At 39.0% G+C, this 15804-nt stretch overlaps 1 long non-coding RNA gene across 4 annotated transcripts; it reads left to right on the top strand.

Annotated features, from left to right (window-relative positions):
* The first annotated feature begins 65 nt into the window (after window positions 1-65).
* On the top strand, window positions 66-12718 carry LOC148130730 (uncharacterized). 4 transcript variants are annotated; one of them, XR_015749254.1, is made up of 3 exons: window positions 66-399; window positions 2648-2779; window positions 9266-12718. It is a non-coding gene; the product is annotated as an uncharacterized LOC148130730 (long non-coding RNA). The 4 variants fall into 4 exon arrangements; XR_015749255.1 differs by having other exon boundaries at window positions 2648-2975; XR_015749253.1 differs by lacking the exon at window positions 2648-2779 and adding an exon at window positions 7936-8090 and having other exon boundaries at window positions 80-399.
* The last annotated feature ends 3086 nt before the right edge of the window (window positions 12719-15804 follow it).

Genomic DNA, 15804 nt, shown 5'->3' with positions numbered 1-15804 from the left:
TGAGCAGGAAAGCTGAAGTGGGAGAGCTCAAATGTCAGTTCGGGGGGGGGATTTAAGCTTTTCTTCCTTCCTTCCTTTTCAGCGAGTGGCAGGAACTGCGCTTGGTTTGCAGGGTCTGAAATTTACTTTCCCTTTCTGCCTTTGCTGGGTTCCCAGCCAAGGAATGCTGCTTCTTTTGCTGCCTCCGCACAACCCCCCCCCTCTCTCTTTCTCCTTTCTTCCTTCCCTGCCTGCCTCCTTCTCATTCAAATGGGCATGTTTTTGGTCTCCCGGGGCATCTGCGCGCCCCGTTTTCCACCTTTTCAGACCCCAGAAGCCTTCTGCCGGCCAAAAATGGGCGTGTTTTTGTCCCCCCCTCCAGTACCTCTCTGCCTTACCTTCCACTTCCAGCTCGCGAAGGTAAGTCCTGCGGTGGGAGGAAGTATGGGGGCTAGTGGGTGGGCGGGGCAGCGTCGTGGTCCCACGCAGGCTGGTTTAATGGATAAGACCTAAACATTTCAGAAGTGATTCAACCTTGACATGCCGACCCCCTGGGAAAAAGGGGAGACCTGGAAAGATATCAAACCTAGATTAATATCATTATTAATATTTCTTGAGGTTTCATTCCCCCTCCTGATTTTCGTGGGTATTTTGAATAACCTTCTCACTAACTTGTTGGTGTTAAATTTTCCCAAGGGTGCCCATTTACTCGGTTAATGTTACTGAGGAGGGAGGCTCCCTTGGAAATTCTGGCATGGGTACAAATATGGTCCCTGTGGCAACTTTGAATGGGGTGAACTCAGTGATGCTGTAAACCGAGTGCTGCTGTAAATCCTCTAGCTAGGTTCTTGTCCATGAAATTCCTCAGTTCCCTCCATCTCCCTGGGGTCATTGCATACATCTTGGGCTTAGGCAATTTTGCCCCTGATAATACCTCAATTGCACAGTCCATGAGATGATGGGGAGGGAGCATACCAGACTCCTCACTGAACACTTCTGCAAGGTCCCTTGACATCTGTGGCAAGCTAACTGATAAATAAAAACCTACGAAACAGTATTGTTAACCCTCCCAATAACTAACGAAAAATGTAAATACATAGGCCAATAATTGAAAGATAACTGTCCTATGAAATATAAAGGTAAACTTGTTCTTTAGTTGTTTTTGTAGTGGTTGCAGGCTTGTTCTTGTTGGAAATCTACAATGTATGATGCCAAGGGTTTTTGTATATCAGTTGGCTTTTCACAGAGAATGTTAGTATTTGAGGTTCTGAGGGAATGGCTGGCCCAAGATTTCTCAGCTGACCTATGACCAGAGGATGACTAGAACCCATGTCTCCTTGTTACTTCTGCAACATTTTAACTACTACATCATGCTGTTTTTCTGCAGGACACTTCACCAAACCCATTAAAATCAGTGGGGCCTCATTTTATCTAGTGCCATTGATTTCAGTGAGTATACAGGGCAATATTAAATATATCCACAGATATTTAAATGTTATAAAACATGTTGTGACTAATTACTATTTTTATGGCATCTTGCTCTCTGTAAGACAGAATACATAGTCCTCCTTAGCCAGTTTTATTCTTACCACAATGCTGTGAATTTGTGAATTCTTTAGGAAAGATATTGTATTAATCTCTCATCAATTGAATATCAGTTGAACTTAAAAATGTAGACTTGGCTTCTTATAAACCACGTTGGAGCAAATGAAACCTAGAAGGATAAAAAGAGGACTGCCAAATATGCATATGGTTATATGTCCCCTTTAATTATGAATTGTCATCTTGACTTTTGTTTTGATGTCATAAGAAATGATAATTTACACCATTACTATATCAAAGAGTTTTCCCAAAGCAACTTTTAGGATTTAATACCAGTGCCATTTCAGGGCCTTTTATCAACCCTGCAATATGAATAAAGTTTTTAAAGCCATATTTTCTGTAACTCACAAAGTGATTTATTTGCTATGACCCCCTGGGTTAATTCAGAGTACATAAATAATTTCTAAACTGTTGTTATTCAAGGGAAGATTTCAAGCTTTTTTAAGTATTCTATTTTTGTAGTCTTAAAGGAAGTGGGTTACTTAGGTATATATGGTGCCTTTGTGGCCTGATCATTATTTCTACTTGACCACAAGATGTCATCTATGTACTTTTATAAATGTAAACTAGGAAGAAAATACAATTCCAAGCAGCACTGTATTAGTTTATAGCATTTTATAGGAATTGCTTCACTCCAGGTGGTTTGTGCAGCTGGAAAAAATGAGTCCCACTTGAACCATTACCAATTGTGAATTTTACTGGAAGAGTTAATTTCAGTCAGGACCCATTAACAGTGAAATTATAAATGAAGTGTATGAAATTGCATTGTTTTCAGTGATTTGGCAAAAGAAAACCTAACACAACAGCATTGAAGCTCTTATAATTTTTCATTAAAGTAAACTCAGTAACACTGAAGCTCTCATAAATTCTCATTACTTGGAAATGAGGAACATTCAACAATATGATATGTAAAGAAACCAGTGAGTGAGAATCAGGAAGTTGAAAGAGCATCAGAAATATGTGGGCCCTAGACTATATAACAAAATTATTTGGACTTTACATTAAATATATTTTATTCATTAGATTTATATTTTGCATTTATTTCCTATGTATTGTGGCCTGTCAGCCGCTGGTCCCTCCAGCAGCCGAATAGGAGGAGGAGGAGGAGGAGGAGGAGGAGGAGGGAGTCAAGGTCACCATCAGGGCAATCTTGGAGCTCCGAGTGGGAAGAGGGAATGGAGCTGGCAGAGAGAGAGAGGTGAGTCCTGAGCCATCCATCAGCCCTCGGAGAATCAACAGTCCCCAGGTCTGGAGGTAGTTGATGAAGAAGAAGAGGAACAGCCGCAGTGCAGAAGGCAAAGAAGGGGAGAGCAGTGGAAAGCTGTGGGCTGATCCTGGGGAAGGAAGAGTCACTGCTGCTAACAAGGCCCTACTTCTAGCTCTGGGGATAAAAGGTAGAGGGTGGAGGTGAATAAGTGGCAGACAACTATTCATCTTCCAGCTGTCCAGACTTGTTAGCCTGCAATTTGTCATGTTTGGGGAGCTGGGTCAGAACACTATGCAATACTATTTCTGTTTACCCATACTGGCAAATCTCTGAGGAAGATTGGGTTAAGAGAATCTTCCAGTGAGTTTTCACAGATAAGGTGATCTTCAACCTTTGTCACCCTGGAATTATTTCTACATTTCACTCTGTTTATTGGGATGCAAGTACCTGGATCTACACATTTTCCATACAATGGTTTGTTGAATAAACCACAGTTGACTAAGTTTATAAACTAGGATTGACAAATGGTAATGATTGGGTTGACATGTCCTACTAAGATAGAAATAGGCTGTATTTTTTAGACTGGGAGCACATCTGGAATTTAGAAAGCAAATCGCAATTGCACATATCGTCACAAATAATCGATTTACCAGAAGGTGAACTACAGTAGCTTTATAGATTGCTTACTGTCATTCTAGTGGGACCTTTTGAGTACTAAAAACATAGTTGCAGGTAAATGTGATACTAGAGACTGATGCTTTACTTTGTTGCATGCCAGATTCCTACTTATTTATTTTATTAAAGTATCTTTAAAAAATATTTTGATTAGGTGGAGTGCAGATTAGAACCAGCAATCTTTCTTTGCTAGTTCAGATTTGCTTCATAATGGAATACAATCCCACAGTTATATATATGGCATTAAAAAGATTTTATTTACGTCCAGTTTGACTTGATATTTTTGGTCATCATTATCTCTTTATCTAAAGGCTAATGGGATATATGCAAAGGGAAAACAAAGATAGTTTTTTTTCAAAGGATGCTTGCTTATAACAAGATGACTACTAATTTTAATGTTCCTGTAGAAGGCACATATTCATATAAAAAGCATGACCCATCTGCCATGCACAAGTAACATCTCTACTATATCAATAAATGACTTACCGTTAAGACTTGACAGTGCTATATACATACTGATCATGCTGTTTCATTTTGGAGTAATCAATATTATGCAGAGTGAAAAGGCATAAGAAATAATAAGAAAATAATTCAAGGCAGAAGGTAATAAAAATAAATAAATTTAGCTAAATGTCAATGTGTTTCACTGAGTTCTCCATATCTTTATATTTTTGCAAACTATCCTTACTTTTTTTTTTAGGTCCATACTCTGATTTATATATTTCATTCTTTGAACTTCTTACCTTTTTACCTCTCTTTTTGGAAGAAAGTGCATATCAATAACAATGACAAGTCATCGTCCAATGGTCTAGTTGGTCATGCCAGCTGCCTCAGGGTTTAGAGAGAGTTTCAGAAGGATTACTGGCTGAGCAGTAATGTTCTTCTATTTTGTCATCACCTGATAGTTCAATGCAAATGCTGGGCTTGATACAGAAAGTGGTGTGCTCGGGACTAGGTGGTTGTTTACGTTTCCTGTCATCAAAATCTGAGTCCAGTTGTTCCAGATAGTGCTGGTAAAACCAGCCTCAGATGCTTGATTGCTGGCTACTTCCTAACCATGATTTCATCTGATGCATAAAGAACAGATTCCTTGGCATCTGAATCTTTTGTGTCCAAGCTGGGCATGGTACCTGGTACTTCAGATATGTTGGTCTAGAACAGAGGTGTCAAACTCGCATCACAGCACTGTCACATGATGTATCATGATTTTCCCCCCTTCGCTAAACCAGGTGTGGGTGTGGCCAGAGCTTGACACATCCAGGCCGTGGGCTGCAAATCTGTCACCCCTGGTTTAGAACCTCCAATATTTTCAGCCAGCTTGTGAAAGATGAGATTTGTAGTCCAACATATTTAGATAACATTTTGTTGAAGAGGCTGCTTTGTAGTCTTCAGTTTACTCAACATTCAAAATAGAAACTTTGCTGACAGAAAAGCTCTTGTCAATAAAATACTATACACACAGGATAGCATAAAATACACTGGAGACCAAAAGTGTGTTTTGGACAAGTGCTGTTCTGATCAAGGCTTCCTGAGACATCAACAAACACATATAAAATCCAAAACTCTTTTATTTTAGTTCAATGGCTGTGAATTATCATCATTCACAGCCTGGAATGAGTCTTAACCGGTTATAAGTAGTCCCAGGGACATCTGTCAAAGTTCTTAGTAAGACATCTTGATAAGAACGCATCTTATCTTACTTGAAGTGCTGCCAATGACTAAAGTCCCAATTAGTCTTTCCAAAACCAGAGAACAAATTCACCACGGAGCTTTCAGAGTGCAAACCGATCAGACGAACAACATTGCTTTCTGCAAAGGTTTTCCTACCTCTGCACTTCCTTTATACCTTATGGGAGGGGCAATCACCTCCAAGCCTTACTCCTGATTCCCCCCTTTTGTCTTAGCTGTTCTTGCCTTCTGGCAGCTCTGAGCACACATGCACTGTAACAGGCTCCCCTTGTTTCTCTGTCTTGCTGCTGCCAGATTCTGGAAGCTCCAGAGTCAGGACATAACTCCCAGATGGTCCTGGTCCCATCTCTGTATTGGATGTAGGACCCCTGTCCAAGTCCTCCCCGACTCCCAAACTGGTCCCTGTTCTTCCCCATTGTCCGATTCTGCTGCCGCCTGCACAGACTGCCGGCAAACCACAACAGGTGCATTTAATAAAACATTAACATAAAATAGTTTGAATTTAATCAGTATGATATGACATTGATATGATATGACCTTGAGTACCAATTACCTAGACTCCTTCGTGTGGTGTTTCTCTATGATAATGGAAAGGCTGAAGAATGACTCTAAAAATATCAAACCAAGGTGAAGTAGCACAATGAGCAATTTATTTGGAATTCATCCTAAACAAATTACGCTCTAGCATATTTGCTATTAATGAAGATACCAGCTGCTGTGACACGTTTTGTAGAAATGTTTGTATTTTAACTTAACACTACACAAAGGAATTTGCTTACTGCTTTTTTCCTAACCCAACTACTTATGCCAAAAATTCAGGGCATTATGAAGTAAGTTCATTGTTTCCCCAATTTCATATTTCTAGTTATCTCTATCCCTTGGTCCTCATTATATAAAAAAAGAAGAAATAATTTATCAGTAAGTTATTATAAAGCAGGGATAGGGTGGGAGGCTCTATAATGAATAGAAAATAATACTACAGAGGAGTCAGTGTAACATTAATACAATTGTTCATTATAAATCAATAACTTCACGCAAATGATTTGTGTATTGACTGTTGAGATAATAGGATTTGGAGATTCACCTGATAAAGATAAATGAGAGGTAGAAATTGGTGAATGAGCACCTACATGTAATCAGAAATCAATGAGCAAATACCAAGGTTCTGATTCCAAATTCCCCTGTCCTTTTATTTTTTGACTGAATGCTAAAAATTTTATGGTGTGTGCTGAAGATCATGTTTCAAAAAACTGACAGACAAAAACATTTTATTTAAATTTAAATTATTGAAATTCAGTCAACATCACTACTTATGTGACATACAGGAAGCAACATTTTACATTACATTTAATTATTTCTCAATTATCACGTGAAAATAATAGAGTTTTCATTGCAAAATTGCAACTGTTCACCCCAAAATCTTTAGAGAGAGGGCCATTAGTGGTCTTGGGACCCCAATTTTTTTAATGCAATAATAATGACACAATTCTACAGTACAAAGTAATTGAAGGATATAAATCTCTAGGTTTGAAGAATAATTTATTATAGGGTGTGTTTTTTTTCAAAAAAAAAACTATCTTCACTATTTGAAATGCCAACATGCAGTGATTTTTGCAGTGTTTCAGGAGTGATTTTTTTGTTACTGTGCAGATAAAACGAAGATCATTGAGAGATTTTGAGGTAATTAAATGTTCATGAAGATCTGTTCTCACAAAACTACTCTTGAGTGTTTTTGATCATGTTCTGACAAAGCCAAAGAACCATATTATCTCTTTGTATTATGTATGAACAATACCTATCTTAGGTATATCTAAAATTCCTATTAATGGAAACCAAAAAATTGATAAAAAAAAGCAGATGGTATTTTTTTCATTAAATTTTATTTAGTTTTCAAAATTAAAAACATAAAATAAAACTTTATACATCATTATATCAACATCAAGACATCTTTTACATTTCCTTATCTTTCTGTGTACACATTTCTTTCATTATACAATTTCAACTTAATATATAAATAAATATAGATAAATATGAATATTTATATAAATTAGTATTTATATAATTTCTTATTCTTTACCTAATTGTCATTTTGATTTCTTTTTATTCTTAAACCATTCATACCAGTTATCCCAGACATAATATATCGACTCTTCTTCAAGCATATGGTATTTTTGATTACCTTCCCTTCAGCCTGTATTCTCAGCACTGGCTTCTGGAGGATTTGTTTAGTGCAGTGATTAATTTGAGTTTTACATGGGTTAATGCAATTCTGGTGTCTAGGGTATTTTACTGATCTGCTGAAGTTTAGTTTAGTTTACTTTATTGTCATTACACCTCATACAACTAAATTAAATGCCATCTTCAGTGTACATTTTAACTATAAAAATAAAACACAACACACATCCTTCGCATTCTATACAAATGAATTGCAACCCCAATATTGCATTAATATTGCAATATACAGTAGAATTAAGTATAATTACTGCTCTGGGATAGAGGCTATTTTTCAGCCTATTTGTCCTTGTTTTTATTATCCTATACTGTCTGCCAGATGGTAATAGTTCAAAAAAAGAGTGTTTTGAAGTTTTAGGAAGACTTAGGAAAACAAAGCAACTCCAAGTTACTAAAATGATTGATAATAAATGAGAAAATACTATAGTTTTAATCTTCTCAGCAGACATAGGTAAAGCAAAGAGATTTTAGGTATGTTTATGTCTTGATGTGCTTCATACTGTTCAGTTTAAAGAACCCTTTCATGTCCAGTTTCATATTTTTCTGTGAAGGATTCAGGAGAAAGAAAGTAACTCACCGACGGAGCCAATTCAGCTGGAGCCGGCAGAGTCAGCCACTGCGAGGAGTGAAACGCACCAGACAGTGATGGTGGGCCACTCCAGCACGACGAATGCTAGGAAAGTCCATGTCCAGGCCACCATAGAGGGTAAGAAATGCCGAATGGAAGTGGACTCCAGATCTTACCTATCGATGGTATCCTGGGACACCATCCAAAGACTAAGCCCCAAACTTACCAAAGACCAGCTGAATAAACAGAAAATAATCCTAAAAGACTACCAAGGGAACAAGATTCCCATCATAGGCATAGGGAAATTCTGAGTGATTTTCAAGAACTACTCCAGAATCCTACCCTTAACAGTGGTCGACCTGGATCGGCCAAGCCTGCTTGGACTTGAGTGGTTCAAGCCATTGGGGATTGAAGTCACCAGAATCCACATCACCACCGAAAGCAAATGGGAAGACAACCTGATGGAGGAATTCTGTGACATGTTCGACGGAAAATTGGGCAAGTATTTGGGGTCCCCTATTTCTTTTAACCTAGACCCAACCATAGCCCCAATCAGATTAAAAGTGAGGTGAGTCCCATTTGCGCTCAAGCCCAAAATAGATGAGCAATTAAACAAGCTCATCACCCAAGGAATCCTAGAACCCATAGACCATACAAAATGGGAAACACCTATAGTCACACCTATAAAGCCAGATGGGTCTGTACACATCTGTGCTGACTATAAGGCCACCCTGAACTGCACCCTACAACAGAGTGTGTACCCCATCCCAGTGGTGCAACACCTTTTAAATTCCCTGGGGCAGGGGAAGATCTTCGCAAAACTTGATCTTGCACAAGCTTACCAGCAATTCCTGGTAGATACTGAGACAGCAGAAGCTCAGACAATCGTAACACACTGAGGGTCTTTCAAATGTAAGCGCCTGCAATTTGGGGTCAGCGTTGCCCCAGGGCTATTCCAGAGCCTCATGGAATGCCTATTACAAGGGATTAAAGGGGTGGTGCCTTACTTCAACAATGTCCTCATATCAGCAGAGGACAAGGAACAATTACAAGAATGCCTAAGGGAAGTCCTAAGCTGATTTAAAGAGGTGGGGCTAAAAGTAAAAAAGGAAAAATGCCAACTGGCAGCCAACAAGGTAGAATTCCTGGGCTATCTAATAGACAGCGAAGGGATCCACCCCACGGACAGTAAAATTAAAGCAATCAAAGAAGCCCCCTGGCCAATAGACTAAAAGTGAGTAAAAGCCAACAAACAAACAGACTTGCAAGCCTTCCTTGGTCTTATTAACTTTTACAATATATTTTTACCACAGAAGGCAACAGTGGCGGAGCCACTCCACAGACTTCTTGACAAGAAGGCAGCCTGGGCCTGGGGGCAAAAGGAAGAAACAGCGTTCCAAGAAATAAAAAATATAATCACGTCAGACTGTGTACTAATCCAGTACAGTGAGATCTTACCCCTAATCTTAACCTGTGACGCATCACCATTCGGGGTCGGCACAATCATCAGCCACATACTAGCAGATGGAAAAGAAGTCCCCATAGCATTTTACTCAAACACTTTGTCCAAACCAGAAAGGAATTATAGTCAACTCAACAAAAAAGCCCTAGCCGCAGTCACTGGAATCAAGTGATTCCATGAACACATTTATGGAAGGAAATTTACCCTGGTCACTGACCACAAACCTTTACTGGAAATCATCACAGGAGATAGAGCTACACCAAATATCCTGTCACCCAGAATGACATGCTGGACTGAGTTCCTAGCCGCCTATGATTACAACTTAATCTACAAACCCGGAAAAGACATTGACCATGCCGACGCACTCAGTCGATGCCCTCTACCAACCTGGACGAGGACCCAGTGCCAGCCACAACCACGTTCCTGATAGAGACAGTTCAGGAAGCACCGGTGACAGCGACAGACATTGCGAGAGCAACTGCTAAGGACAAAGCTCTGGTGCAAATATTGAATTGGGTAGTGAGGGGATGGCCTGAGACAGAAACAGCCAAAGAGACTAAACCATTTAGGAACAGGCAAAAAGAACTATTAATACTGAAAGGGTGTGTACTGTGGGGGGACCGGGTGATAACTCCTGAAAGTCTAAGGGATGATATAATGGGGATGTTGCATGCGGGACACCTGGGGATAGTAAAAATGAAATCCTTGGCAAGGAGCTATGTGTGGTGGCCAGGGATGGATAAACAAATAGAGGCCTGGGTAGCAACCTGCAAGGCCTGCCAGGAGTCCAGACCATCACCTCCCATAGCACCCACCCATGAGTGGGAAACACTCAGGGGACCTTGGTCAAGGGTACATATCGATTTCGCCGGGCCAGTTAAGGGGCAAACATTTTAAATAGTAGTGGACGCATATTCTAAATGGCTGGAAGTCAGCATCATGCAATCCACCACAACAGAGGCCATCATTAGGAATCTGAGAAAACTATTTGCAACACATGGCCTGCCGGACATAATAGTATCCGACAATGGGTCCCAGTTCACGGCCACCCAATTCAAAGGGTTCCTAGCACAGAATGGGATAAGGCACACATCCACAAATGGGCAAGTGAATGCATGGTACGCTACACCAAGGAAACTCTCCAAAAGCTAGGACCTGGGGACACACAAGCCAAAATAGATAACTAGTATACAGCACATATGCCTAGTGCAACAACAAATAAAATCCCTGCCGAACTACTCATGGGAAGAAAGCTGAGACCGCCCCTAGACAGACTACACTCAATATATAACCCAGACAATCCAGTCGATTTGTCCAGCAAATACCGGACATTCCAAACAGGGAACCCAGTTTACACCAAGAATCTAACGGGAGCCCCTATGGATACCCGCAAAGGTGGACCAGATAACTGGGCCCCATTTGTACAGAGTGAAGACAACAGATGGGTGAAGTTGGAGGACACATAGATCAACTTAGAGTCTGAGGGACGAGGGTCAGCCCAGACATAAGGGAGGAAGGGGGAGACCCTTCACAAAGGCGCAACACATCCAGAGAGGAGGGGGGAGACCCCTCAAACAGGCGAACACAGTGAGGAGGAGAGACACCCATCACAAACAAGAAAAAACACAGAGCAGGCCCTGACAACTAACAAGACACAACCTCAACAATTAAGAATAGCACCGAATGAAAAAATCAGGCACATACCTGAGTCCCAAGAGCAGGGCAGCATAGCCAGACAGGAACAGGCCCATGAAGAAGTCGAAAGGGCAGCCTCTAGTGCAGACAAAATGGCCACCCCAGCCAGAAGGTTCCAGGAGGTTCCAATGGGAAGAACAGGAGAGATGGTAAATCCACCCAAACAGTTTGAAGACCAACTAGCGACTAAGCTGCGCAGGTCCAGTTGCACCCTCAAAATCCCCGCCTACTTACATGATTATGGAAGGCAAAGACAGGATTGGGTGGACCGAACCAGGTGGGCAGGGATGTTAGGTATTAGCATACTCACTTCTGGTTGGTTGGTCCACAGCGGCGAGAATTGGAACAGCTGTCACTGGTTGAAGCTGCGAGCAGCTCTGCTGTAAAAGGAGCTGCTGCGGCTGCCGAACCCAGTTCTGCAATAGCAAAATAAAGAAGTTAAGTGATTGGAGCCTCCCACATTTTCTCTAACCCACACTCTAACATTGGGTAAGAAAAATAGTAAGAAATCCCATGAAGTCTGGGCTTCCAATGGAATAAAAGCTGTAACATTTATTCCTCTTTCTTTTTCTGAGTTTCTGGTTCAGTTTGAAAATACTGGGCATACCCCTAACAAAGGTGGCATAAATTTCCAGACCCAGTGTTATAACATACTTATAGGATTATTTTTGTTTTAGATATAGGTAGTTTTCTGGTATTTGTGATCTTGTGATAAAGATGGTAGAAAATGCTATAATAAAAGGCAGTATTAGAGATACTAAGCAATCAGATTGAGCAGTTTTATTTTTGTGCTCCAAATAGCTCCCTCTTATAGCAAATGCACTGATGATGTTATCTAGTTTGGGTAATGAAACTTCTGCAAGAAAATAACGACAGTCAGAGAGCACCAAGATCTCTCATTTCCGCCCCTGAGCTACAAATATTCTCCTTTTGCCAGGGTTCCAGAAATTATCTGAATTAATCATTAACTCCGAGACAGGCATCATCTTAAGGTTTTTTATTAAAACAGGTACCGGTAATGTCTGAAACTTCAGCACTGAAGTCACTCCCAGACTTCACACAAAATTCAACCTACCCCCACCCGCTTTTCTACACCTCATTAATCACGTGAACCAATTACCCTGCAGCTGAATATCTAAAACATCATGATCAAATTGCCAAAATCATACTGTCAGATTTGTGTATCTGCCATTCTTCAATGGAAGAAGGTGGGGGGGAGAGTTGGTACAAGCAATCCTTTTTGATGTAACCTGAATATATTAAATCTTATATTGAATCTGTATAATTTGCACATGATATACAACTGGATAATTGGAGCCAGATGTCTAGAAACTTGTCACCTCTTGGAGAGATAGCAAGAGGAGAAGGGACCAAAAAAATTCCAGCTCTGGAAGATACTCCCTGGGAAACTCTTCTAAGATACATTCCCAGAAAAGGGGAGTGGGGAATTAACATGTTGGTTCTTTGTTTGACTAAATCCACATCTAAATAAGGGGAGGGGTTCTATCTCCCTTTATCTATTACTGTATGCCTGGAAGCATCTTAGATTCTGCTTTGACTAGTACTGGGATGACTTCCTTTCAATAAAGAATTCCTTTTGAAGTGCCTACCTCTCAGAAGTTCATTCTTTTTCGGTTGAAGGGGAAAAGTCCAGTGCTTACACATACATTGGAAACTTTGTTAAAAGTTTGAGTTCAAATGCAGCAAAATCACAGGGAACACCAAGTTGACAAAAGTTCTTGAAAATGAACAGGTCAAGATCCTGTAGAACCTTCAGATCCAAACAGACAGACATCTGGCCCACAACACTCCTGACTTCAATATTGTGGAAAAGAAAAAAGTCTGGTTCATTGATTTTGTAATACCAGGTGATGCACAATTTCAAAAGAAACAGCTAGAAAAATAACAAAATATCATGATTTAAAAATTGAAGTTGAGCAATTATGGAGGAAGAAATCAATGGTTCTAGCAATAGTAATAGGAGCCCTTAGAGCAATAACCAAAGGGCTTTCGAAATACATGGAAATTTTGAATATATTAATCCTGAATATTCTGACTTTGCATAAAACCACCCTATTAGAACTGCATATATACTCAGATGTTATCTTAATAAATCTTAGGTCCTGGTTAGGACTTGAACTGTTAAGTTTTTATCCGTCTCAGACTGTGAATTGAACTGAAGATTAACCATAATAATAATAATAACCAGAAGAATTATCCATGTCAAATGGGTGTCAGTATAAGAGTCAGGCTAAGTGTATTTATCAATCCATTTGATGACAAAAAAATAAAAACAAAAAAATCCTGTACTGGATCAGTCACTGCCTGGGTCAACAAGGACTGTCTCAGATCTTAGAGTTTTGGGCATCTGTTGATAAGTGGACAATAGGACTGAGGAGTTATGGCTGACCAAACAGGACTTAGTCCTGTGGGATTATTGGATATGTATCTGGGCATTTGTCAGATCTGCCATTTTCAGCTTCTATGCTTTGATGGCATCATGTCATAAAATGCAAGGGGGGAGGACGGGGCAATGGAATATTGAGAGTAGGAAGTAGAGTGGGATGTAAAGATGACAGCCTTGATGGTAACCAGAGGTGTCAGGATTAGCATATACCAGTCTTCAAAAGCACTTGGCCTAGGAATGGAATGCAAAATTGCATCAAGTGGCGCCAAACATTCAAGCCATTCTCAAAACATCCAAATGGCATGTTATTGGACAGAGGTGGACTGTCAAGGGGGGCAAGGAAAGGAAAAAAATTGTAACTTTTTGCATGGGAATCTTCAGATTTAGCCCTTTTTTTGCTGCAATCATTGGACTTTAGTAAAAGAACATATTACTTCAATCAAATGGAGTTGAGGGCCTTTCTTTCCTAAGGTCCTGAGCTGGGGCAGGCATGACAGCATTTTACAGCTGGATAACATCAAGCAAGTTAAAAATGTGATTAATAAAAAAAAATACATTCAAAGAGTGAGAAAAATACTAAAGATAAAATTGAATGGTGAAAACATTGTCAAAGCCATCAATACTTGTCCTGTAATTACCTGTCCTGAACAGAAGCTGAACTGGACCATTTGGACCAAAGAATAAGAAAACTGCTGACTATTCACTGTATATTCCATCCCCATAGTGATATTGATAGATTACATCTACCCCACAGAAATGAAAACAGAGGTTTACTTCAAATCAAACGAACTGTAAAAGAAGAAACAAATCAGGCATTGACTGATTATGTAAAAGACAACAAAGAAAAAGCTTTCATGCAAATTAAAAATTGGATCTTACTAAATGTATAGGAAACAAAACATGAATACTGAAACAATATAATAAAACATGAATAGAATGCTGGCAGGGAAAAGCAATACATGGTAATTTGTATGAAAGATTGAAAGAAAAGAAGATAAAGCAACTGGAAAATTGAAAAAAAAGAAACAAAGGTCTGATTTTGGTTTGTTTGGCAATGTAATATTGGCATATTTACTCATAGCATGTGTATCAATAATCTTGAAAAGTTTCATTAATGTGGTTGGTTTTTCAACATTGTTGTTAGACCTTTAAATTTCATTTTCAGCAGATGAACAGATTATCGGTTTAATATATTAAAGTTACCTTATTGTAGCTTATTTGGCTACTGTTCCATTGTAAGCCTATATTAATATTTTATCCTCTTTAATATTATTACATGATGCAGGCTTTGTCTAAGTGGATTTGACAGGCCTTTTGGTTGGCCTGACAACCAGAGAAAAATTAATGTTCTGAATTTAATCTCGGCTCAGAGCACTAATTTATTTTGGAGGTCGAAACTGTCATATATATTATGCTGAATTATTTAATGTAATAACTATTAGCATGGTGTCAATTGATAGATTTTTATAAAAACTGTTTATTTCATGTTAAGTTTTTCTTTGCTCAGGGTAGTCCATTACTTCTGTATTTCTTGAACATGTAATTATACAATTGTAATTTACAGAACTAGTTTAAACAAGTGACCAAGTGATTCTTAAGCTTTAATCTGATAAACTTCTAGAAATGTTTGCCTCAGAAAAAAAGCAATGACTGAAGAATATTTAACTTCATAAATTTATGATGAAAAGCATGTTCATATCTTAAAACAAAAAATGCATTGCCAAGAGGGAGTTTCTACTATCAAACATAAACCTTTATGTGGCAGCAATAAAAGCAGATTTAATGAATTCACACTGTACTTTATTGCCCTAAAATGCAATATGCTTTTGTAAAGCATATTGAAAGTTAAACTGAACTACAAAGTGATGTTAAAGACTGTTTCACTGAATAAAATCACACAGAAATCCTGAATTATAAATTTTATTTTTCTGTTGAAGACGTATGTCTTCACAATACTGTGCATCTTTGCACACATAATATGAAGTATGAAAACAAAAGTGAGTGACATTTATCTATGCAGGCATGCAAAGCATAATAGTTTCCAAATTTGTTTTCTTACAGAGAGATAAAAACAATCTGTTGGATATGTTTATATGTCTTATGAATGATCCACTGATGTATCTTTTTCTTGACTTATTTCTTGAATCATTCAATCAGTCCACTCTACCTGGGTTCTATTTTGATGCGCTTTGGGCTTTAGCAGCCAGTTTTATGTAAAGAAAATATAGTTGCAAAGAATGTGATGAAAAGAGATGAAAGAATGGTTCAGATTATTTACTTTATTGTGA

This window comes from Notechis scutatus, chromosome 4, assembly GCF_049901735.1.
Source record: "Notechis scutatus isolate UNSWTSFEM ecotype Mainland chromosome 4, rNotScu1.2, whole genome shotgun sequence".
Taxonomy (NCBI): Eukaryota; Metazoa; Chordata; class Lepidosauria; order Squamata; family Elapidae; genus Notechis; species Notechis scutatus.
This window is presented reverse-complemented; position numbering and strand designations above follow the sequence as displayed.